Here is a 25910-nt window from a genome sequence, read left to right on the forward strand (position 1 = left end):
AAGGTAAAATGGTAGCAAAAGTGGCCACAAGTTTATAAAAAAGAAAAAAGTGAGGAGACTTTCCTCATTCTTTCACTTGCATTTTGAAAAAAAGAGCTCTTGGAGAGTTTTTGAAGAGAAGTTTAAGGAAACCCTAGTCACCATTGGGATTCAAAGGAGAAGATGATTTATAGGAGACGCTGAGGTAAATATGTGTTATCAGTTTACTGGAGGTATAATTGTAGATGTGTGGCCAACTAATTTGTTGTCGGATCTATAACACGAGAAGGAGCGGGAGAAGCTAGGGTTTCTATTCGGCTCTGGTTGCTGCTTTCGCGCCTGCGGCAGCAGGGCTTGCCTCTGGTGAGGCTTCCGGCCGCCCTTCTATCGCCGATGCTCGGTGCTTCAACTCATCGTCGTGCGGCAAGTTTTCCGTGCTGGGGCTCGCTGCGTCTGGTGGGGTTTGAAGTTCAGCGGCTCCGGTAGCCTGTGGAGCGGATTCGACTTCGGCCTCTGCTCCCTTCTCTCCGGCGGTTCTCTTTCCTTGCGACGTGCTTTCCTCAGCGCGGCTCTGATACATCATCTTCGTCTGCCGACCCCGGGTTGGTGGCCTGCTCTGCTTATTTCATAGGCAGAGTTCCGGTTTTGCATTGTGCTCTGTTTTGGGAGGCGGCGGAGTGTGTCCATTCTCTTCTGGTTTTCGGCGGACTTCGGCACTACTCCAGACTCTCTGTTTTGGCGGTCCTTCCTAGTTTGTGCTGAGCCGTGGTGCGGGGGCGGGGGCTTTGTTGGGCCTCGTGGGGGCGAGGTGGCTGCCCTAGCCGCCTCTGCCCCCGGACCCGAAACGCCTCTGCTCTAGTTGGGCCCTGATGGGTTCCCTTGCAGAGGTGTGGTTTTCTTTTTTTGGCTTTTTGCTGGCTTACCTCGGCAGTTATTGGATGCGTTGAGGGATCTATGGTGCAGAGTCTGTCTCTGCACCGATTCGTGCCGTCTCATCAATGGCTGTTTCTGGTTGGTTTCTATGGCTTCTTTGGATATGGGCGGTGTCTTCCTCTGGCTTCTTCTGTCACAGGAGGAGAGTTGAGGGGGTGGGCGGTGCGGGTGTCTTCCTCTGGCTTCTTCTGTCACAGGAGGAGAGTTGAGGGGGTGGGCGGTGCGGCTACCTTGGCTGCTCCCTTCCATTTCGTGCCTCTCCTGTTTGTCTTGGCGGCCATTTCGAACTTTCTGCACTTTCCTCAGGAGCTATTGTTATTTTTCTGTTATTTTGCTTGAGATGGGTAGGGGTATCCTCCTGTTTGGGGTTTACAGATCCATTCTTCTTGCTGCCCTGTTTGAGGGCTTTTCTGCATACTTCTCTTGAAGTATTGTTTTGTAAGTGGTTTACCCACACTACAGCATATGCGTTCAGCATCTACAACATGTAATTTTCTGAAATTAATGGAAATTACGAATTCTCTTCTTCGGAAAAAAATGTGTTATCAGTTTACTTTTTTTCCTGATATAATGTTTTCTATCTGTTTTGACAGGTTGGAGAACAGCCACAAAGACATCAAGTTTCCAAGCCATCTTGAGTTCGATTGGTTGGGTAAAAGAATATCAAGGGGATTGGACAATACTCTGTTGTTTTTTGGGTAGCATCGGGTGTGCTCTAGCTCTGAAATTTTATGGAGGGGCTAGAACACACGAGGTCTCTATGACCCAGAAATCGTTTGGTGAAATTCCACTCGGATTGTATTTTATTAAAATAATTAATATTTTTAATGGGGTTCCTAAGTCTAAACTTAGGAAAATTAAAATATTAATGGGTATTAATGAAAATATGGTTGAGAAGCTTTTAAGAGACGAGGATCAAGTCTAATTTAATCTTTTAGCCGTTGATTAAAGATTAGATCACGACCGTTGATATCTTAACATGAAAAGTATAAATGAAGACTTGAGAGTCATTTGGAGATGCACTAGGCAAATACTCAGTAACTCGAGGGAAATTGATTCTCAAGAAGTAAGAGTTCGATTTTAGAGGGAGAGTTGCAGGGTGAAGGAAGAGGAGGGTATCAGCATCAATTGGAGACTGAGGAGGAGGGGACGCAGTCCATTAGAGGGACAACGCAAAGGGACAACTAAGAGAGGCATCACAGCAAGGGATGCAATCCTCACGCAAAGATGATGCAGAGGTGACGCAGTGAAGGCTGGAGGGTCTCTTGGGTGTCAAAATTTCTCCAAAGGGTGGAGGAAAATTATCTCAAGTGTTTTCAAAAATGTTTCTCTATGTTCTGCAAATCATTCCTTATAAAGAGATTGTTGCTGAAGAATAATAAATAAACCCTCATCTGCTGCAGCAGGGTTTTTTCGGGGACTATTGTCCAAAAACAACTGCGTTGATGTGATTGATTCTTGTGCTTGTATTTCACTGTTCTTTTCTCTATGCTATTATGGGACAACTGCGGTAGAATTTACTTTGATGTTTACTGAAGGGTTTTGTAAATAACTTATTGTGGAAAATAAGTAGGAGAAATAAATCAGTCGCTGCAGTAGAATTTCATATTAGAAATTTTCACATGGTATTATAGCCGAGATCGGGCAACAGGATTAGAGAATTTGCAATGAGTCATGAACATGTTGCTAGAGCAACAACTCAAAAGGACTCACGCAGTTCTCCCGAGAGAGAGGAAAGCATGAAGAATATAATGGATCGCGACAATTCTTTGTTGGCTTCCAGACTGGAAGAAGAAGTCACTTGCTTGTCAAGTTCTGCATCTTTTGAGGTTTGGTATATTGATAGAGGGGCTTCTGCGCACATGACGGGAATACGAGAATGTTTCTCGAGCTATCAAGAAGAACAAATGAACTTCTAAATCACCATGGGAAATAAGTCAAAATGTACCCCCATAGGAAGAGGTACTATAGTTTTTCAAACAGAAGCGGGGATCGACTTCAAGCTACCAATGCGCTGCATGTGCCTGGATTGGGGATGAACTTATTCTCTGTATCTCAGTTTTAGAACAAGGGCTATGATGTTTACTTCATTGGGAAGAAAGTATATGTCAAACATCTGAGTTGGAAGAAGAAGGCCCAAATTGGAGTCAGAAGTAACAGATTGTATAAGTTACAGCTAGAATCTCCAATGTCATTGATAGGCAATAGTGGTGAAAAATATTTGAATGAACTATGGCACAGAAGAATGGGGCACTTACACCATGGGGCTCTAAGAATTCTCAGAGGAGCTGTCACAAGAGTTCCATAATTAAGTATCAAACGAGACGATGTATGTAGAGGTTGCGTTCTGGGCAAGTACGCCAAAGCGGCTTATTCCAGAAGTAACAATGGGGCAAAGAGTGTTCTGGGATTAATACACTCAGATATCTGTGGACCCATGTCCACAAAAGCTCTTGGTGGTGCAAAATACTTCGTCACCTGCATTGATGACCATTCCAGGAAGACTTGGATCTACTTTCTAAAAACCAAGGATGAGGTTTTGATATATTCAAAGAGTTTAAAGCTTTGGTTGGGAATCTGACAAGGAAAAGGATAACAGTCTTGCACTTAGACAATGGTGGAGAATATATTGATAAAGACTTCACTGAGTTCTGTGTAAGGGAAGGCATCAAAAGAGAATGGACAACTCCATATAATTCAGAGCAGAATGGAGTAGTAGAGAGGAAGAACAAAACTATTGTAGAAGTAGCAAGTGCAATGTTGTATGATCAGGATATGCCCAAATTTTTATGGGCAGAAGCATGCAACACAACAGTATATGTTGAGAACAGGGCTCCTCACAGGGCATTATGTAAGATTACTCCAAAGAGTGCCTTCACCGGCAAGAAACCTGAAGTGAGTCATTTCAGAATATTTGGGAGGTTGGCATACTGCCATATACCCGAAGAAAAGAGGAAGAAGTTGGATCAAAATGCATAAAAACGATATCTTGTGGGATATAGTGAGAATGCTAAGGCATATAGAATCTACCTTCCAGGCAATAAGAAGATCGTAGTATGACAGGATGTAAAGTTCATGGAGGACAGAGCTTTTAGGAAATCCCGAGAAATGCCTTCCGAAGAGCAGTCAAAGGATGATCCATTGGTCTAGCCACTTCGACCAACAGAAATCAACACCAGTATTTCTCCAAAGGACAAGAATCCAGAGGCATCACAGTGGGTGGAATCTCAGGAGGAGGAGCAAATAGATCCACCCACTACCAGTGGAAGAACGAGCCTAGAACTTCGACAAATACTACAGGATGCAGAGGATTTCATTGGAGCTCCTAGAAACGAGAAAATGGAGCGTAGACAACCAGATAGATACCAAGCTTTGGTGGCTCAGGTTGGAGAACCTCTAGTTTTCAGGAGGCCTTTCAGCATCAAGTATGGGTAGAGATGCTATGGTGGAGGAATACAGTTCCATAATGATCAATGATGTCTGGGAAGTGGTACCTAGGCCTTAGGACAGAGCAGTTGTAGGTTCGAGATGGATCTACAAGGTCAAATATGCTGCAGATGGCAGTATGGAAAAATACAAAGCCAGGTTGGTGGCTAAGGGGTATGCTCAGAAGGAAGGGATAGACTATGAAGAAACCTTCGCCCCAGTAACTTCTATTAGATCCGTGATATCCCTTGCAGCACAAATGGGGTGGGAGATTCACCAGATGGACGTCAAGATTGCATTCTTGAACGAGGTGATAGAAGAAGTAGTATACATTGAACAACTAGAGAGTTTTGAGACACATGAGAAGAAAACTCATGTATGTAGGTTTAAGAAAGCCTTGTATGGGCTTAAACAAGCGCCTAGAGCATAGTACGGTCGAATTGATGGTTACTTGCAGAAGATGGGATTCGTCAAGAGTGACGCAGATCCCAACCTCTACTATCTAATTGTAGAGAATGAGCCTCTAATTCTGTTGTTATATGTGAATGACCTTTTCCTGACAGGTTCATCTAGGCTCATCAAAGATTGCAAGGAAAACCTAGCTACAAAATTTGACATGAAGGATTTGGGACAGATGCATTAATTTTTAGGGTTGGAAGTTTGGCAGCAGAAGGGTGAAATTTTCCTTGGACAAGGGAGATATGCTACGGAAATTTTAAAAAGGTTTAGATTGCAGGACTATAGACCCATGGCTACTCTGATTATCAATTGGAAGAAGATTGATGCGTATGAAGATAAAGAAGTCGATCCCACCTTGTACAGGCAACTCATAGGGTCTTTGATATATCTGGTCAATACCAGGCAAGGCACTTGTTACGCTATCAACACCCTTAGTCAGTTCATGGTGGAACTGAAGAGGGCACACTGGGCAGTAGCCAAGCATGTTCTCAGATATATACGAGGAATAGTCGAGCATGGATTAATGTACACTCGAGGCAATGATATTAGACTGAGTGGGTTCACTGACGCATATTGGGTTGGAAGTTCAGTAGATCGGAAAAGTACCACTGGGTACTGTTTCAACATTGGATCAGGAATGACCTCCTAGTGTAGTAGGAAACAAAAGTCGGTAGTTCTGAGCTCAACTGAAGTTGAATATATGGCAGCTAGCACAACATCGTGTGAAGCCATATGGCTTAGAAAGTTGCTTGTAAATCTATTTAGGAGAAGGATGGAAGCAACCAACATTTTGTGTGATAATCAGAGTTGCATCAAGCTCTCTGAGAATCCAGTTTTTCATGATCGATCGAAGCACATTGACATCAGGTGTCACTTTATCAGAGACCGTGTTCGGAGAGGTGCAGTACAGTTACAATACACTCCGACAGGAGAAGAGGTGGCAAACATTCTCACCAAGGCTCTTGGAAGAACAAACTCTGTTTATTTCAGGGAGAAGATGGGGATGATTGAGAATTCGTTTCAGTAGCAGAAACATATAGTGTAGTTCTTAAGAGGGAGCTGCAGTACAAATGCAACAGTGACAGTGGCAGTGTCATGGGCAATAATACAAGTTGCATCAGCGCAGTGGATGAAGGGCAACAGGCCGAGCATTAACAACGTAGAGGACCGATGCCGTAGATCAGTGTGGTACTTCTGCTGGGAAGTATTGCTAGAGCACATTCCTCGCTAAGAGGGAGTGTTGATTTTTGGGTAGCATTGGATGTGCTCTAGCTCTGAAATTTTGTGTAGGGGCTAGAACACATGAGATCTCCAAGCCCCATAAATCGTTTGGTTAAATTCCACTCGAATTGTATTTTATTAAAATAATTAATATTTTTAATGGTGTTCCTAAGTCTAAACTTAGGAAAATCAAAATATTAATCGGTATTAATGAAAATATGGGTGAGAAGCTTCCAAGAGACGAGGATCAAGTCTAATTTAATCTTAGCCGTTGATTAGATATTAGATCACGACCATTGATATCTCAACAGGAAAAGTATAAATGAAGACTTGAGAGTCATTTGGAGACACACTGGGCAAATACTCAGTAACCCCAGGGAAATCGATTCTCAAGAAGTAAGAATTTGATTTCAGAGGGAGAGTTGCAGGGTGAAGGAAGATGAGGGTATCGGCATTAGTCGGAGTCTGAGGAGGGGATGCAGTCCATCAGAGGAACAACGCAGAGGGACAACTAAGAGAGGCATCACAACAAGGGACGTAATCCTCACGTAGAGATGACATAGAGGTGACGCAGTGAAGGCTGGAGGGTCTCTTGGGTGTTAGAATTTCTCCAAAGGGTGGAGGAAAATGGTCTCAGGTGTTTTCATAAAAGTTTCTCTATGTTCTGCAAATCATTCCTTGTAAAGAGATTGTTGCTGAAGAATAATAAATAAACCCTCATTTGCTACAACAGTTTTTCCGCATTGGGTTTTTCCGGGGACTATTGTCCAAAAACGACTGTGTTGATGTGATTGATTATTGTGCTTGTATTTCACTATTCTTTTCTCTATGCTATTATGTGACAACTGCAGTAGAATTTACTTTGATGTTTACTGAAGGGTTTGTAAATAACTTATTGTGGAAAATAAGTAGGAGAAATAAATCAGTTACTGTAGTAGAATTTCATATTGGAAATTTTCACTCTCAATTGCTTAATCTTATGGTTTGAGTTTCTTGAAGGAGGAAAGATGATTTTTTGAAGTGTAAACAATGCATGAGTTTCCCTTTGGGCATGGTTTCAAGAGGAGAAGAGGGTTGAATCCCTTTATTTTTATTGTTGGTTGGGCCACTATGCTTATGGGCAGAGTTATTGATATTAGAGGACGGATTGCTATTAGAGGTTGACTGTGTGGGGAAGAAATCCATTGCTGGTGGTAGTTATCAGTCCTGGGCAAGCCGTGATCTTTATTTGGTTGGACGTGTTGGCTGCTACCTTCATTCCTGTACATGCAAGTGCCATAGAACAATCTTCAAAGAAGTGCAAGTTGCTAGTCTAGTGACTTTTGTCTTGAACCAAACTCTTGGGAAAGTGTTGCTGTAAGGAGAGGCTGACATGTTATCCCATGCAAATTGATACTCTGTTTTGAAGAAGCCTAGTGTCCAAGCCTATTATTTGAAGGAACATTCCATGTTCTCTCTATTTCGCATTCGCTGTATAAATGTTGGTAAACTAGTCTACAAGTTTGTTCATTTCACAAATCTATTGTCATTGTCTTTATATTAGCATTGAATATACCTGTGTGTACATTTCTGAGTACATAATAAATCAGATTTGTTAAGGTGAAGTGTTTCAAATGTTTAGCATGCATATTCCCGAGTTACACACATTAGATTTACACCTACAATATTGAGAAAACAAGCTGTTTGACAAAAATCATCACTAAAAACTTCAATATAAATTATTTTTTTTTATTGAAAATTCAAGGGATTGTTGGGAGGGAATTTTACAATGGTATCATAACATGTTCTTGGACAACTGTGAGGTCTAAGGGCAACTTGTTAGTGCAACTTAGTGATGTCATGACAAAAGATAGTCCTTTTAGAGGTATAACTTACAGGAGGAAATACTCACTCATAGAAACCAATCCTATTAGAGAAGAAGACATTCCAGATAGTGAGGGTGAAGAGACACCAAAGAAAGTAAAAGGGATAGAAGAAACACTTGAGATAGAAGTGTTGAAAAATGTAACTAGTGTCGGTCTTCATAATTGTACTTGTCAAAAGATATTAAAGCATGGGTTTCATGCTTGGGTCAATGTTTTCTAGGTCAAAGCCTCCATTGAAGGCTTCTAGGTTTTGTCTTGAGTCATTAGAGTCATTATCGTTTTTATTAGACCCTTCTTGGGCTTTTGTATGATGTAAAAGGAATTATTTTTAAGTCAAAAAGGTCATTTGTCATGCCCACACCAAGTCGGCCATGTCCCAATGAAGTCGGCCTACATTAAGGCAATTTGACCCAATAGAAAGGCTATATATAGAGAGGCAATTCGACCTATTTGGAGCACTCACTCATCAAGTTTGATCTTCAAGGAAGAAAAGCAGAAAAGAGAGTGAAGTAGCCAGAGAAGGATGAAATTTGATGGGAAGACCTAATTTGCGTTTCTGGGCTATCTATCGCTCACACATGTGAAATTTCTAGGTAGTTGTTGTGGCTGAAATTCTGTTGCTAGGGGCTGAAGTTCTGTTGCTAGGGGTAGAAATTTTGGACTGAAGTCGCTGTTGGGGAGCTGTCACTTGGAGACTTTGATATGGATCATCTATTGAAGGGAAGGGCTAACTTGGTGTTTGGAGGAGGTCTTTGTCTAGGTCTAGGTGGTCTTGGAGTATCTCATCTTGATTTGGATCTACTAGTGGAAGAGTTGGATTGGGTTTTACCCTTGTCGGGGTTTTGCCTTGGCTGAGTGCCTACATCTTGTCTCTTGTCCTTGTGGTCTTCATATACACATAATTTGGTAATTGCTTGATGAAAGACAAGCCAATAAAAAGTAAAAGAAGCCAACATAGTTCACAAGTAATTATCAAGAAAGAGGAATCAAACCCTAATTCCTGTAAGCATTGATTTTTCAACATGGTATCAGAGCTAAGGTCAAAGAAGATTGAAGATCAATTTGTTGGCAATTACTTGAAGAAAGGAAAAACAATTTTGGAAGAAAAGGTTACTCCCTTTATGGCAAGTTACTTAAAGATGGGATTCGATATCGTGAGATTCGTAGGAAGCTGGGTTGGAAGGATCATCTACAATCTATCTAGGGGAGTCAAGGGTGAAGGATTCTTGGCTGCACTTACAAGTACTCTTGATGATGACAATGCATGGATCATTGATAGTGGAGCATCAAGACATGACGAGAGAAAGTGGACAACTTCATACTCTATCAATAGAACCATCATCTCATGTAGTGGAGCTAGGAGACAACAACAATTATGTAGTCAAGGGCCTTGGATCTCCATGATTAAAGCTAGAAAGTGGAGCAAAGATACACCTCAACAACATACTCCTAGTCTCAGGTTTGAAAAAGAATTTGCTTTCCATTTCTTGTTTAGAAGATAAAGGAGATAGGGTTGCCTTTGCAGATGGTAAAGTTTTGCTTTGGGGAAAGGATTCAAGTATTGAGAAGGCAAAAGTTATTGGAGTTCATTGAAGGAATGCTATATAGAGTTATAATACCATCTCCTCAAGCCCTAGTTCACATGGAGATCAATCCTATCGAACTTTGGCATATTCATTACAAGATAATACCCTCTCTTAGTCAAATGGTAAAGGGCATCCCCAACATCAAGGAAGATCATGAAGGGGTATCTAAGGGATGAGCTTTCGGAAAGAATACAAGGAAACCTTTTACAAGTAGTGATACAAGGTCTACGGAGATATTAGACCTCATTCATTCCCATATGTGTGGGCCAATGTCTAACAAATCTCTTGGAGGCCATCTTTATTATGTGACCGTCAATGATGATCATTTTAGAAAGACATGACTCTATCTTCTTAAGGCGAAGGAAGAAGTATTTGAAAAGCTCAAGGAATTTAGATCTGAAGTGGAGACCTTAACTGAAAGAAAGATAAAGACTCTGAGATGCAAGAATGGAGGGGAATACACTTCAAAAGAATTAATTGCATATTGTAAAGAAGTAGGTATTAAGAGGGAGTTCATTGTACCCTACAACCCCGAGAAAAATGGAGTCGCAGAAAGGAAAAATAGAAGTATTAAAGAATGCACACGAACTTTGATATTTGATCAAGATTTACCAAAATTTCTATGGGGGGATGCAACAATGACAACAATATATATACAAAATAGAAGTCCTCATAGAATCCTTGATAATATGACACTGGAAGAAGCATTCACATGAAAGAAGCCATGTGTAGATTGTCTCCGAATCTTTGGGTGTCTCGCATGCATCCATGTTCCAAAAGACAAGCGAAAGAAATTGGATTCTACATTCATAAAAGGGATCTTTGTTGGTTATAGTCTTTCATCAAAGGCTTATAGAATCTAAATCAAGGAAGGGGGACAAATTGAAGTAAGTAGGGATGTTATATTTGATTAAAATCACGCCTACAAAATATCCAAGGATATACCAATCGAATTCGATGAATATGTACCGCTCTTTGAAGAAGAAGAGCTTCATGACAAGACAACTACAAACCGAGAAGAAGAAGAAGAAGGACCAAATGAGCCTATTCAACTTGTAATCATTCTCGAAACAAAGAAGAGGCCAAATTGGTTAAAAGCTACACTTGAAGACGCCGAAGGACATGGAGCTACTAAAGGAACTTTTAGAGAAAGCAAAAGTCGGAATAGATATTCAGGATATGCATCATACATGACAAAATTAATAGAAGCAAAACCAACTACATTTGAAGAAGGTGTTCATCAAGAAGAATGGAAGCAGACGATGCAAGAAGAATATCAATCCATCATGAAGAATGGGGTTTGGGAAATCGTTCCTAGACCAAGTGACAAATCGGCTGTCACCTCCAAATGGATTTACAAAATCAAACAAGTTGTTCATGGAAGCATAGACAAATACAAAGCTAGATTTGTCGCAAGGGGTTTCTCGCCAAAAAGAAGGAATAGACTATGAAGAAACGTTTGCTCCTACTGCTAGGTATACTACTATAAGATATTTGGTTTCGCTCACTACTACTATAGGATGGAATATCCATCAAATGGATGTAAAACAACATTTCTAAATGGAACCATTGATGAAGAAGTATACATTGAACAACAAAAAGGCTTTGAAATAAATAATAGAGATACACATGTTTGCAGACTCAAGAAAGCCCTATATGGCTTGAAGCAAGCTCCTAGGGCATGGTATGCAAGAGTGGATGTATATCTCTTAAGAATTAGGTTAGTCAAAAGTTCTCCCGATGCAAACCTCTACATTAAGGTGGTGAAGAATGAACTAGTCATTATATTACCATATGTGGATGATTTGTTTATTATAGGTGTGGAACACAAAATACTAGAATGCAAGAAATTGTTGGCAACCGATTTCGAAATGAAATATTTGAGACTCATGCAATATTACTTGGGCTTGGAAGTCTGGCAAAACCATGTGAAATATATCTAGGTCAAGGTAAATACATAATCAAGATGTTACAAAAATTCGGTATGATGGATTCCCAGCCTATGACTACTCCCATGATTACCAATCTCAAGAAGTTCAGAAGCTCTGACTCTAGTGTCGTCGATCCTACTAGCTATCACAAGTTGGTGGGTTCTCTGATGTACTTGATAAATACGAAACCTGATATATGTTTTGCTGTAAATGTTCTTATTCAATTTTAGTTGGAGCTTCGTCATGACCATTGGATCACTGCCAAGCATATCTTGAGATACTTACGTGGCACTATACATCGCTGCCTGAAGTATGACAGAAAGGAAGTCAGGTTAACAAGTTTTACTGATTCTGATTGGGGTGGCAGTGAGATTGATAAAAGGAGCACTACTGGTGGATGTTTCAGTTTGGGATCTACAATGATTTCATGGATGAGTCGAAAACAAGATCCTGTTGCATTAAGTAGTGTTGAAGCAAAATATGTTGTTGCATGTGAAGTAGGAAAGGAAGTTGTTTGGTTAAGAAAACTCTTGTCAGTTTTTTTTGGAAAGCCTTTGGTTCCTATGGTGATAAATTGTGATAACCAAAGCAACGTCAAGATGTTTGAAGATCCCATATTCTATGTAACGACGAAGCATATCAACAACAAGTACCACTACATTAGGAGTTCGGTACAAGATGGGGTTGTGAAGCTACAATATATGCTGACAGATGAACAAGTAGCTGATGTGCTAATGAAATGTCTTCCGAATAAGAAGTTGGAATATTTTAGAAGCATGCTTGGGTTGGTTGATGTTACAGATTTAGCTGATAGGGAGAGATGAAGAATCTTATGGCAAGATGCTTGGGAGGACATTTGGTTCGCCTATGTGTTGATGTCTAGATCTCGAAGTAGGGAGGGTGGCGTTGGTCATGGAGCTCCAACCTTGGATACGCAGCTAGATCCCTGGGTTGGTGGTAGAGCTTGAAAGCCTGATGGTACTTAGAGTGGCTAAAGCTTGAGTCCACCTTAGTCCCACTCTAATAGAGTACCTTGGTCAGGTATCTAATCTGTAGCATTGAGTGTGCTAGAACTCTTCGTAGTTCATATCATTTTGAGATCATCCATGTACTCTTATATTTATGTAATTATAAATACCTCCCTAGTTAGTAGGGAGTTTTGAAGAATGTAACTAGTGTTGGTCTTCATAATTTTACTTGTCAAAATAAATTTTATTATTAAGGAAAATGACTTATTAAAGCATGGGTTTCATGCTTGGGTCAATGTTTTCTAGGTCAAAGTGTCGATTGAAGGCTTCTAGGTTTTGTCTTGTGTCATTAGAGTCATTATCATTTTCATTAGACTCTTCTTGGGCTTTTGTATCATGTAAAAAGAATTATTTTTGAGTCAAAAAGGTCATTTGTGACCTTCACACCAAGTTGGCCTTGTCCCCATGAAGTCATCCTACATTAGGGCAATTCGACCTAACGGAAAGGCTATATATAGAGAGGTAGTCGATCTATTTGGAGTACTCACTCATCAAGTTTGATCTTCAAGGCAGAAAAGTAGAAAAGAGAGCAAAGTAGCTGGAGAAGGACGAAATGTGCTGCGAAGACATAATTCAAGTTTCTGGGCTATCTATCTCTCACACATACGATGTTTCTGAGCAATTGCTAGGGTTGAAATTCTATGTCTACTGCAGGTCTGAAATTCTGTTGCTGGGGGTCGAAGTTCTGCTGCTGAGGGTAGAAGTTTTGGGCTGAAGCTGCTGTTGGGGAGCAGTCACTTGGAGACTCTGACATGGATCATCTATTGATGGGAAGCGCTGACTTGGTGGTTGGAGGTATTTGTCTTGGTCTAAGAGGTCTTGGAGTATCTCATCTTGATTTGAATCTACTAGTGGAAGAGTTGGACTGGGTTTTCCCCTTAGAGGGGTTTTTCCTTGGCTGAGCGCCTACATCTTGTGTCTCTTGTTCTTGTGGTCTTCATATACACATAATTTGGTAATTGCTTGATGAAAAACAAGCTAATAGAGAAGTAAAAGAAGTGAGCATGATTCATAAGAAATTATCAAGAAAGATGAATCAAACCCTAATTCTTGTAAGCATTGATTTCTCAATAAGAAGAGCCAGACATGGGTGACAAGGAGGAACAAGTCTTTAATAGTTTGCTCAGGGCAATTAATGATCTGGTTAAAGGCCAAAAGGAGATGGTAGACCTGATGAAAGGGACGCCAAACAAAGGGGCTTCTATTGGAAAGGAACCTATGAATGGAGAAGGGTCGAATAGTGTAGAGGGAAGTCAAGCCCATACTACTCCATAGAGCTATTCACGATCATTTAGCAAAGCACTAAGGCCAAACATGCCTCAATTGTTACATGAGACAATTGGGGACCAAATGAAGCAGTGTAGTTAGTGGATATCTTATGCATATGATATGGAGGAATACAAAGCATTAGGACGGGAGTTTCAGGCTGCCATTAGTTTCACTGATTTTTGCCCTTCAGTTGAAGAGTAGATCCAAACCCATTCCAAAGAGCCTTGAGACAGAACAATGAGATGCAAAAGACATTGGGGAAGGTGACCATCCCTTGCTTTGATGGGTCATCCAAATGCTCAACTTGGTCATGGGTACAGAAACTAGATACATATTTCTAGTTACATCAGATGACAGAGGAGGAGTCAATCAAGCTGGCCACATTACACTTGGATGGCGAGGCCCATGAGTGGTGGTACCATGGGTTGGTGACTATGGGTCACAACAACATCACCTCATATACTGAGTTCACTCAGAGACTCTTTGAGTGGTTTGACAAAAAGGACTTGAAACTTCATTTCAAAGCGCTGACATAGCTCAGGTAGACAGGTAGCTTAGAGGCTTACATTTCAGATTTTCAGAGACTAGCAGTTATGGTCACAGATATCTCAAAGGCCAAATTGGTGTTGCTATTTGTAGAGGGGTTGTCTGAACCTCTACGTGGATGGATCAAAGGCTTTGAACCCACCACTCTTTGTGTGACAATTAGCAAGAATAGGGACATGCAGGATGCCACTTCTAAAAACAAATTCACTCCTAAGCCCTCTTTATTAGAAGAGTAAGTGATCTAAAATGGATTTTGGATAGACTCCTAAGTCTATGTGTTCCTCACTGAGGAAATGAAAGTCCAAGGAAGTTCCTGGAAATAGCCCCATTGCAGAGATCTTTTCTTTCTGAATCTACTGCAACTTGAATGGGCAAAAATGGACTTAGGATGCAGAAGTTATCGTAGGAAGAAGATGCCCTATGTTCTTTACAAAAAGAGGAAAAATCCTCTAAAATGGGCAAAAAAACCCTTGTAAAGGGAAATCGCATCGGACGAGGGCAAAAGAGCGGACTTAAGCGGAAAGGGGAGAAACCCCTGCTCGCTGATCTCCGACACATCGGGTCGGAGGCAGACATGTGATATAACATAAGGACCGGGCTCAGCAATACTGCGATTGCCAAAATTGGCGGATCGACATCGACGATGGTATGGGACTTAAGGCGGGGCCCCAGACCGAGCGACATTGCGATCGCCGAAATCGGCAGATCGACGATGGTATGGGACTTGAGGCAGGACCCCGGGCCGAGCGACATTACAATCGCCAAAATCGGCAGATCGACGATGGCATGGGACTTAAGGCGGGACCCTGGGCCGAGCGACATTGCGATTGCCGAAATTGGCAGATTGGCGTCGGCGACCCCCGATGCTGATAAAAAGGCCGGACCTGATGGGATTTCAAAGCCCGACTATATAAAATTTGAAATCCAGAAATTCAGATTTTCACGTATTTCCCGTGTATTTGGGATTTTTCCCAAAACACATATTCGATGTGATCTGTTGCCTAATGGCGGATCCAATAGGGATTTTAGGGGCGATTGGATGGAATTTTACGTCCGCAATATGTGCCCGATAGTGTATTTTATATTGTTTCTCTGTGTAAACAGGAACGCCTATTTCTGGGGATTTCAAGCGCCGATGGTTCCTTCCGTTACAGAACAGGTGGCCACCATCCCCGAAGGCGTTTAGCAATGATTGCTAACGCTTAGAGGTGGATTTGAGCGGACAGAGGCCGGGAGCTAGAGAGCCCAGAAGAGGAAAATGAATTGACAACGTCGATTGGCTTAAAACCACAGAATGGAAGAGAAAGAAAATTAATGAAGCATAGAGCGAAGGCGCAGCTAAGAAAAAAAACAGGTGGCTAAGCCAAAGCAAGAAGCTAAGGCGAAAGAGAGCAGCGTAGAAAGGGAAGGCAAAGAGAACACAAAGCTAATGTGTAGAGCAGCCGAGTGGAGTCACTTGGAAGTCAAGTGAAAAACCCGAGAGCTGCTATTTGCAGAGAGCTAGAGCGAGAGCCGAGAGCCAGAAAGCCAAGAGCTTCAGAGCAAGGGAGAGATGGTGTTCCGAGCCCATTGTTCCTGTGTAAAACAGTGGAGTTGAGCCAAGAGCTTGTAAAAGGACTTTGCCATAATCCTAGAGAGCCTAGTTGAGTTGACTAGAGCTCACGGAGACGTAGCCCAAGAGTTTTGGGTGAACTCCTAATTAAATTGCTGTTTTATGTGTTTGTTTTACTGCTGCAATTATTTACTGTTATATGTATTTATATATTAGTTTAAGCAAATCAATTCACAGCACATAAATAGTTCAAAAACAGACATAAGCATACACCTATATTGTCAAGCACACATTCGATTCCGCATTGGCTAATCAATAAGACTTGGGAATATTTAAGCTTTGGAAGTGGGAGAGGTTCTTGTAAGTTAGATAAGAAGCCTAAGTGCCCCATTTTCAGATCAGGTGGTATCAGAGTTTGAGGTTGGTTAACCCCACCTTCAAAGAAGGTTATATCAGAATGCTTGATTGACAGAGCAAATATTGCTTGTCTGAAAGGTGTTTGGGCAGTCAAGGATTGATTATCTGATTGATGTATGCTTGTTTGCAGACTGACTATTGTTTGAGTTTGCAGAGGTGAAGGGAAAGCTATTGATAGCTCAGTCCAGGAAGGACAAGAAGGAAGAAGGGCTGAAGACATTCTTCTATCCCAAAGGACCTCAAAGCAATCCTTGAAGCACAAGAGGTTTGTTGCAAAAGGTTGCTTAAATAAGCTCTTTATTAATCTTGTTTGAAGTTCTTTTGTTCATTGGCATAATGACAACTTCTACAAGTGTATCCTAAAATTCCTCCTCCATCACAAGACTCTTTGATGAAGACATAAAGCAAGACTTGTTCATTATGATGGGCAAGGTGAGAGAAATGTATGAGGATGGAAGGAAGAGCAACATACTTAGAGAGCAGTTGAATTCCATGAAGGAAGAGAAGCAGTTGCTTTCTGACAGACTGTAGGAAATGGAGAGGCAACTTCATATTGCAAATATGAACCTGAAGAGGATGCATGAGTTGGAGTCACAGCTCTTTGTTTCCAAAGAAGCCTTGGTCAAGTATCAGCTTGAAGAAGAGGTAAACCATTCCAGTTTGTCTTCAAATTCTTCTAAGAATGCTTATATTGGTTCTTTTGAAAAACATACTAGAGGCATAGGTTCCAAGCTAATGTCCAAGATGGGCTATGAAGGAAAGGGCTTGGGAAAGCATGCACAAGGTATTGTTGAACCAATAATGGTTGAGGAAAGGCCTAAGTATTTGGGTCTTGGCTATGGACAGTCTTATGGAGAGAGTTCCAAAGCTGCCATGAAGGCCATTGAAATAGCTCCAAGAAGGAGTTGCATTGCAGAGTGTGAAGATTGTGTTCAGGAGGAATGCAATAGCTTGAAACATCACTTGCAGGATGCAGGTGTTCAGAAGCACACACTTGAACCAGAGAGTTGTGGAAACTCTAACAACCTTGAAGAGATTGATGGTGTTCCAAAGGGAGCCACTTCTTCATTTGCTTCACCTCCTCATGAAGGCAATAAAGGTGAAAGAGGCAGGTATAAATCTGGTTCTAAACACATTCCTTTTGATTTTGCAAAGCATGGTAAATTTCCACATAAGCATGGGAAAAGAATTGCATGTTCCTTTTGTGGTTTGGATAACCATCATGTTTCTAGATGTTGGAAGAGAATGGCCACATACAGGAAACTTTTGAAGGAAAAGAAGCAAAAAGCCAAAGGTCCATTGGACAAGGCAAATCATGCTGTCAAGAGGATGCACATGTGTTGCACCTACTGCCATAAGAAAGGGCATCTTGCTGCAAGGTGTTGGACTTTGAATCCAACAATGCTTCCACAAAAGCTGAAGGAGGTGGAAAGAGAAGATGGCAGAAAGGGAAAGGAAGTTTCCATGAATGATGTGTCTCAGGATGATTCACATGGTGATGCTGATGTACAGACAAAGGAAATACCTTTGAACTGGATTGGTGAAAAATGGTTAGAGTTCTTTTCCAATTAAGGATTGCATGTCTATTGATGCATCTATTTGCATTTCTTTGTTGATGAGATGCAAGTTGCAGGTTTCTACCAAGATGGTGAATGGAAAAGATTGAGTGGGAGACTCACTTTGTTGCTGCAACATTATATTTCATTTCAGCTTCAAAAGTACAGTGTGCTTAAGTGAAAGTTGAAGGATGAAATGCATGCATAAGCATGATGTGCATGAACACAGGGATGTTGATGTTTTCCTTGTTTTGAACATGTATGTGTAATTAACTTGTAGGGTTGATTGCTTTGACATGCATGTGGTGCAATGTTGACTTGAGAAAAGTTGACTTGGTCTCCAAGATGGAGATAGTGATGAAATGTTTCATCTTTTGAAAAGAGTCCTAATGGTCTTTTTCTACATGCTTGACTTGAAGGGTCATTTGTTTTAAAGGCATGTTTTGTGGGCTTGTTGTCTAGTCCATCATTTGTATGCAGATGTAAGACGTGGAGGTGTTCACAAGATGTGAAATTTGTTTCTTTTGTTGAAGCAGGAGTTTAGGCCATCCAGTTGTTGTCTGTGTTCCTGTTGTGGTTAACGATTGCTCGTTGACAGCTTTTCAAACAGGTATAAATGAAAGTTTTGTGGAACAGGTGTACTTCACATTTGTTTGAGCCACCTTGGATCAATGATCAAGGCAGAAAAGTTCAAACTGCCTTCTATGACCATTTCAGCAGAAGTTCTGCATGAAGCCAGAAGGAAGACAACTCTTCCCAGGAGAACCAGCACATCCAGAAAGGAAGGTGGTCAGAGACTTTGGTTTAGAGGCACTATGCAAGGCAAGTGTGTGGAGGCTGAAAGAAGAGGGTGCTGTTACTCTCATTTACTGTTCAGATCAGTATGTCAGTCTTTTGGAGACCAAAAGTTCTTTTAGTGGGAAGGCGTGATCCAAAATGGATTTTGGATAGACTCCTAAGTTTAAGTGTTCCTCACTAAGGAAAATGAAAGTCCAAGGGAGTTCCTGGAAATAGCCCCATTGCAGAGATCTTTTCCTTTTGAATTTACTGCAACTTGAATGGGCAAAAATGGACTTAGGATGTAGAAGTTATTGCAGGAAGAAGATGCCCTATATTCTTTAGAAAAAGAGGAAAAACCCTCTAAAATGGGCAAAAAAACCCTTATAAAGGGAAATCGCATCGGACCAGGGCAAAAGAGCGGACTTAAGCGAAAAGGGGAGAAACCCCTAATCGCCGATCCCCGACACATCGGGTCGGAGGCAGACATGCGATATAACATAAGGACCGGGCCGAGCGATACTGCGATCGCCGAAATCAGCGGATCAGCATCAACAATGGTATGGGACTTAAGGCGGGACCTCGAGCCAAGCGACATTGCGATCGCCGAAATCGGCAGATTGACGATGGTATGGGACATAAGGCGGGACCCCGGGCGAGTGACATTGCGATCGCCGAAATCGGCAGATCGGCGATGGCATGGGACTTAAGGTGGGACCCCGGGCCGAGCGACATTGCGATTGTCGAAATCGGCAGATCGGTGTTGGCGACCCTCGATGCTGATAAAAAGGCCGGACTTGATGAGATTTCAAAGCCCGACTGTATAAAATTTGAAATCCAGAAATTCAGATTTTCATGTATTTCCCGTGTATTTGGGATTTTTCCCAAAACACATATGCGATGCAATATGTTGCCTAATGGCGGACTCGATAGGGATTTTAGGGGCGATTGGATGGAATTTCACGTCCGCAATAAGCGCCCGATAGTGTATTTTACAGTGTTTCCTGTTTCTGGGGATTTCAAGCGCCGATGGTTCCTTCCGTTACAGAACAGGTGGCCACCATCCTTGAAGGCGTTTAGCAATGATTGCTAACGCTCAGAGGGGGATTTGAGCAGACAAAGGTCGGGAGCCAGAGAGCTTAAAAGAGGAAAACAAATAGCAATGTTCCACCAAGTCTCCGGGACGGGGAGACGCGGGTGCGGGGAGACGCACAAAGGGGACGTGTGGGAGAACCCTGAAATTTTAGGGAAATTTAGGGGAGACGGGGAGACGTCGAGGTATATATAATATAATTTTTAATTATATATATTATAAATTTATATATATGTATATAATTTTGAAATTTTCATGTTCATATTCATTGTTCAATAATGCTAATTCATCAAGATTCAATACCATAAGATTCAATATGAAATTCAAATATTCAAATACAATGTACATTGATCCATATCAATTATCATTCATCAATCATCATTCTATAATTTACATTGAAAACCAAAATAATAACTGAAACTAACATATATTCCAAACAGTTGTTTCTATATGATTAAATCAAAAAGCTATAAATAAATTAACTTCTAATATATCTGACCAACCTCTGCGATTTCGCTTTGGTTTTCACTAAAAGAATGACGATAGATGAACCAATGCCTGTAATCTTACAATGCTCTTAATTTGTTCACGGTCTAGAGGTTGGAAAACAATATACTCATCAATGCGATTCATGAACTCAGGGCGGAATGTCATTTGAGCCACTTCCATAACCCTGTTCTTCATTCTCTCATACAGTTCCTCTTTTGAGCCAGGTTCATCATCAAGCCTACTTAGAATGTACTGAGAACCAATGTTTGAAGTCATAATAATGACAGTGTTGGTGAAGCTTACAGTTCGACCCTGAGAATCAGTGACCCTTCCGTCATCTAAAATCTGAAGTAGAATATTGAAGGCATCTGTATGTGCCTTCTCAATTTCATCAAACAGAATCACTACATAAGGCCTTCTACGTATAGACTCAGTCAACTGTCCCCCTTCTTCATAACCCACATACCCTAGTGGTGCTCCAATCAGCCTTGAAACTGCATGCTTCTCCATGTATTCACTCATGTCAATCCTCACTAGAGCTTCATCAGTATTAAATAAATAGGATGCAAGAGCCTTAGCTAATTCTATTTTGCCAACACCTGTTGGGCAACGACTCCTAAGTGCTAACAGCAAGCCGCTGTGTGGAGAACACTGAGGATGCGCTGAAGCTCTCATGGGCGCAGTGAGAGCAGATGGAAGAAAAAAATGCGTTGAGGTAAGAGCATAATGAAAACTTGAAAAGTGGAGTTAACCCTAACTTGTTCATGTAATTTTTTATTTGTAATTGTTAATTGAGTTTATTTTTATTTTTTATGTTTTTTTAATAAATTAATTTTCATTTTTAAATTTTTTTTTTTGGTTTATAAAGGGTAATTAGACAAAAATGAAGGGGGGACGCCCAGAAGAACCGCATTTTTGGGGGGACGCCCAGAAGAACCGCATTTTCGGGGGGACGCCCAGAAGAACCCCATTTTTTGGGGGGACGCCCAAAAGTACCCCTTTCGGGGAGTCGAGTCTCCCACATTGGGGAAACGCACCCCCTTGCGTCTCCCCAAAAGGGGGACGTGGGGAAACGCACCCCCGAGAGTCTCCCCGTCCCGGGTGCGTGGGGTGTGAGGGGTGCACGCACCCCACCCTGGGGGACGCGTCCCCGTGGAACACTGACGAATAGATAACGTTGATTGGCTTAAAGCCACAGAATGACAGAGAAGGAAAATTAATGAAGCAAAGAGCGAAGGCGCAACTAAGAAAAAAACCAGGAGGCTAAGCCAAAGCAAGAAGCTTAAGGCGAAAGAGAGCAGCGCAGAAAGGGAAGGCAAAGAGAATGCAGAGCTAATGTGCAGAGCAGTCCAGTGGAGTCACTTGGAAGTCAAGTGAAAAGTCCGAGCGCTGCTATTTGCAGAGAGCCAGAAAGCCGAGAGCTTCAGAGCCAGGGAGAGATGGTGTTCCGAGCCCATTGTTCCTGTGTAAAACAGTGGAGTTGAGCCAAGAGCTTGTAAAAGGACTTTGCCATAATCCCAGAGAGCCTAGTTGAGTTGACTAGAGCTCACGGAGACGTAGCCCAAGAGTTTTTGGGTGAACTCCTAATTAAATTGTTGTTTTATGTGTTTATTTTACTGCTGCAATTATTTACTATTATATGTATTTATATATCAGTTTAAGAAAATCAATTCGCAACACATAAACAGTTCAAAAACAGACATAAGCATATACTTATATTGTCAAGCACACATTCGATTCCGCATTGGTTAATCAATAAGACCTGGGAATATTTAAGCTTTGGAAGTGGGAGAGGTTCTTGTAAGTTAGACAAGAAGCCTAAGTGCCCCATTTTCGGATCAGTAAGGAAGTGAAGCCCTTTTAGGTTTGGACAGGGAAACCAAATATGGATGAGGAGACTCAGAGGGAGCTAAGAAAGAAGAAGCTTTGTTTCAGATGTCAAGAGCCATGGGCACCAGGGCACAAGTGTGCAGGGAAGGACAAGGTGGGCAAGGCTCACTATATTGAAGTGCGCTCACAGAGTGACAATGATGATGGAGATGAGGAGCCGGTGTAGGGACAGGTATAGGGACAAATACATCAGACCAACGTTACTTGGGAGTGGGAGCGGGGAGTGACATTTTCGAAAGTTCCCGATTTGGCAATGAATCAAATGCAAATTTTTATATAACATATATTTTTATATATTTTGATGCATATATGTCAACAAAAGCATGTAGAATGATAAATTGGATATAAAAAACATAAAAACATGGATTGAATCATTTAACATGAATCATCTAGAAGTTATAATCCTCATCAACCATGTCCACAAGTTAGTAACATACAACATATCGAGTCTCATGATTCATCAGTATTAAAGTTTCAAGCTTTTAAATTTCGATATATAACATTTATCATTGTTGATCACTAAAGATATAACTTGTACTTGTAACCATTACCATTACCAAGTAACCAAACGATAACAAAGAATATCTAACATGAAATGAAATGTTTCAACTTTCAGCTTTCACGAAGCATTATATTCATAATTCATTACCCATGAGTTATAATTGCCAACTTCAAACTTCAAACTTAAATTGTCATATATTGTTTACAAAAAATATCATAATAAATATGACAGAGCCAACACTTATAAAAACTACTAAAAATTAGAAAAGACAAGTAAATCTATTATCTATTGCTAATTTATGAGAAAGCATGTATAATGATGAATTAGCTATAGAAAAACATAAAAACTTGGATTAAACCATATAGCATCAATCATCTAGTAGCTATAATCTTCATCAACCACAGGTCCACAAGTTACAAGTTTTGATTTATATATCATGTAAGGGTGCACATAACCAAAATAGCATTGAGTGCAATCCATCTCTGAACCGAAAATACATCATCAAAGAAGCTCTAGATGGCCTCTATCATCCAAAAAAATAATGCTACAACAAATACCTACATATCATCAAAATCATTGCCTATCTTGGGATCTTTGTCATTAATATCACCCTCTAAGCATTAACGGAAGATAGAAAAAATGTAGAATGTCAATTCAAGATTTTGTTATGGGTACATTTTGAGTAGGGTCATGATAGAGGATTTCGACAACCAATGTCACTAACATCAAGGTACATAGAGGGATTGGTGCTCTTGACGAGTTCCAAATCCTAGTACTTGAAAAAATCCAATTGAAACATTGCAATCCCCCCCAATCTTGAAATCCTGAAACACAGTTAAGTCTGTTGGATTTTGAGTGAGATCTAAAATTCTACTTTCTCCATATGAAATCCAATGAGGTCAGAACCACTCTCAAACATCTTGAGTCATTTCATGGTAATGTTAAAAATTTAAGTAAAAGGATGGAAATGAAAGATAAAGGAGAAGGGAACGCGCTTTGGGAGTGGGTTCGAGAGAGGGGGCCCACTCCTCCGCAACCATGCATCAGACAGATGGAGGTGAGAATTCACATGCAAAGGGCAAAGCCCCTATCATTGCATCCATGTTAGGATTCCCTAAGTATCATACTTTCAGAGCTAGAGGGGTTCTAGCAGGACACAAGGTGATGGTATTGATCGAGACTAGAGCTTCCCACAATTTCATAGCTGTGGCCATGGTAGAACGGAAAAGGATTCCTTCTGAGGAGTTTGAAGGTTTTACGGTCGTCATACCTGGTAACCATCAGATGGATTGCAATAGATACGTCCACAAACTGCAACTAACTATGGGAAACTATACAGTGACTGAGGAATTCTTCGTGGTGGATGTGCCAGACACTAATGTGGTGTCAAGTTGTCAGTGGCTCTACTACATTGGGAAGTACACTATAGATTAACAGAACATGGAGATGGAATTCAAAGATCTAGTAGATGGAAGAAGGGTAGTTTTGAGGGCCATGCATCAGTACCTTCCCCTTGTCCAAGCGCCTTGATCCTCTCCCTGGCCCGATCCTCCTAGGCAGCTTCGATCTTGATTTCCATTCATGCTTCTCCTCTCCCCCGCACCTTATGGATGGATGCCGCTTGCTGCCGGCTTTCCCCCCTTACCTTACTTGTCAGTCAATTTGCCTTTAGGAACAAACGAACAGATGGAACTAAGCCACTCACAGTCTATTCACTTTCACTAAACCCCTTCTCCCTGTCTCTGAGCTATCTGCCCCGCCTAACCGGATGAAGCAAAGGAAGGAGCATCCTAGCCATTATCGAGATTCATAGCACCTATTGAGACTAATATCCTTCAACAACATGGAAGCAGTATTGAGGTTGGGTGATATTGAGTAGGTGGTTGAGTGCCTTCTTATAGATAATAGACAACCGAACCAACCACGACAGCATCTCGACGACATTCACGTATTGTTTCGTAAACACCATAAAGTTTTTTTGACGTCCCTCCTGGTAGACCACCAGATAGGGGTTTTGAGCATGTTATAGAGTTGGAGGAGGGGGTACAAACGATCATTACCAACCCCTACCAACATCCCAAGGTTTACAAAGATGAAATTGAGAAGGCTATCAAGGAGTTCACGAGGTTGGGTCACATTCGGCTTAGCTCTAGTTCTTTCGCTTCTTTAGTAGTCATAACTAAGAAGAAGGACGATACTTTGTGGATGTGTATTGATTACTGGGCTCTTAACAAAAGAACAATAAAAAACTAGTATCCTATCCCCAGGATAGATGAATTGATGGATGAGCCGAGGGGAGCTAGATACTTTTCGAAGGTTGATCTTTGCTTGGGCTACCATTAGATTCGAGTTCGGGAGCATGGCATCCCAAAAACAATGTTCAGGTGCCATTATGGGCACTACGAGTTCCTAGTCATGCCATTTAGGTTGACCAATGCCCGCAACTTTCTAGTCATGCATGAACTATGTGTTCAATAAACAATTGTGGAAATACTTGTTGGTCTTCTTTGATGATATAATGGTCTACAACAAGACCTGGGAAGACTATCTGATGCACTTGGACAAGGTTTTGGGGATTCTGAAGGAACAAGAGGTTTATGCAAAGGATTCCAAGTGTGACTTTCAGATGACAAACATGCTCTACTTAGGGCATGTGATTGGGCATAATGGGGTTCAGGTCCATAAAATTCGGGCAATGACTGAGTGGCCCACCCCAAAGAACGTAACAGAATTGAAGAGCTTCCTTGGCCTTTGCACCTATTATAGGAAGTTTGTTAAGGGGTTCTCACAGTTAACAACACCTCTAACATACCTCACCAAGAAAGAAGCCTTCAATTGGTCAGAGATAGCACAAGAAACATTTGAAAAGATGAAGGTAATGAGTATGTGCCCTGTGCTTGCACTACTAGATTTCACCTTGCCTTTTGTGCTAGAATGCGACACTCCAGAGACGGGAATAGGAGCAGTTCTTATGCACATTCATCACCCCATAGCATTCGAGAGCTGTAAGCTCAACGATTATAAGCGACACTATTTAATCTATGACAAAGAGATGTTGGCCATCATGCATGCATTGGCCAAATTTAGGAAATATTTGGTGGGGAGTACGTTCAAGGTGGAGATAAATCATAACAACCTGAGGTTCCTCATGGAACAAAAGGAACTGAGTGAGAGGCAACAAAAATGGATCAGTAAATTGCAGGCCTACGACTTTGAGATAGAGTACATCAAAGGCAAAAACAATATAGTGGTTGAAGCTCTCTTGAGGATGCCACCCACTCTCACTCATAGAGATGGTAGATGATTGGAAGTCGCTGCTGCTTGTGGAGTATTCAAAGAATAAATTTGCTTGTGAGATTTTGGAGGGGTTGATTCATGATGATAGGTACTG

The 25910-nt window shown here is 41.3% G+C and overlaps 1 protein-coding gene and 1 pseudogene across 2 annotated transcripts in view; one reads left to right on the forward strand and one right to left on the reverse strand.

Annotated features, from left to right (window-relative positions):
- LOC149258983 (MMS19 nucleotide excision repair protein homolog) overlaps positions 1–25910 on the forward strand; it is a 419217-nt gene that overhangs the window by 53114 nt on the left and 340193 nt on the right. The window lies entirely within an intron of this gene.
- Positions 20167–20802, reverse strand: LOC149258984 (chaperone protein ClpB3, chloroplastic pseudogene; annotated as a pseudogene).

The sequence above is a fragment of the Pinus tabuliformis genome, chromosome 6, assembly GCF_031772625.1.
Source record: "Pinus tabuliformis cultivar Carrire ecotype Pingquan chromosome 6, CPIR1, whole genome shotgun sequence".
NCBI classification, from domain to species: domain Eukaryota; kingdom Viridiplantae; phylum Streptophyta; class Pinopsida; order Pinales; family Pinaceae; genus Pinus; species Pinus tabuliformis.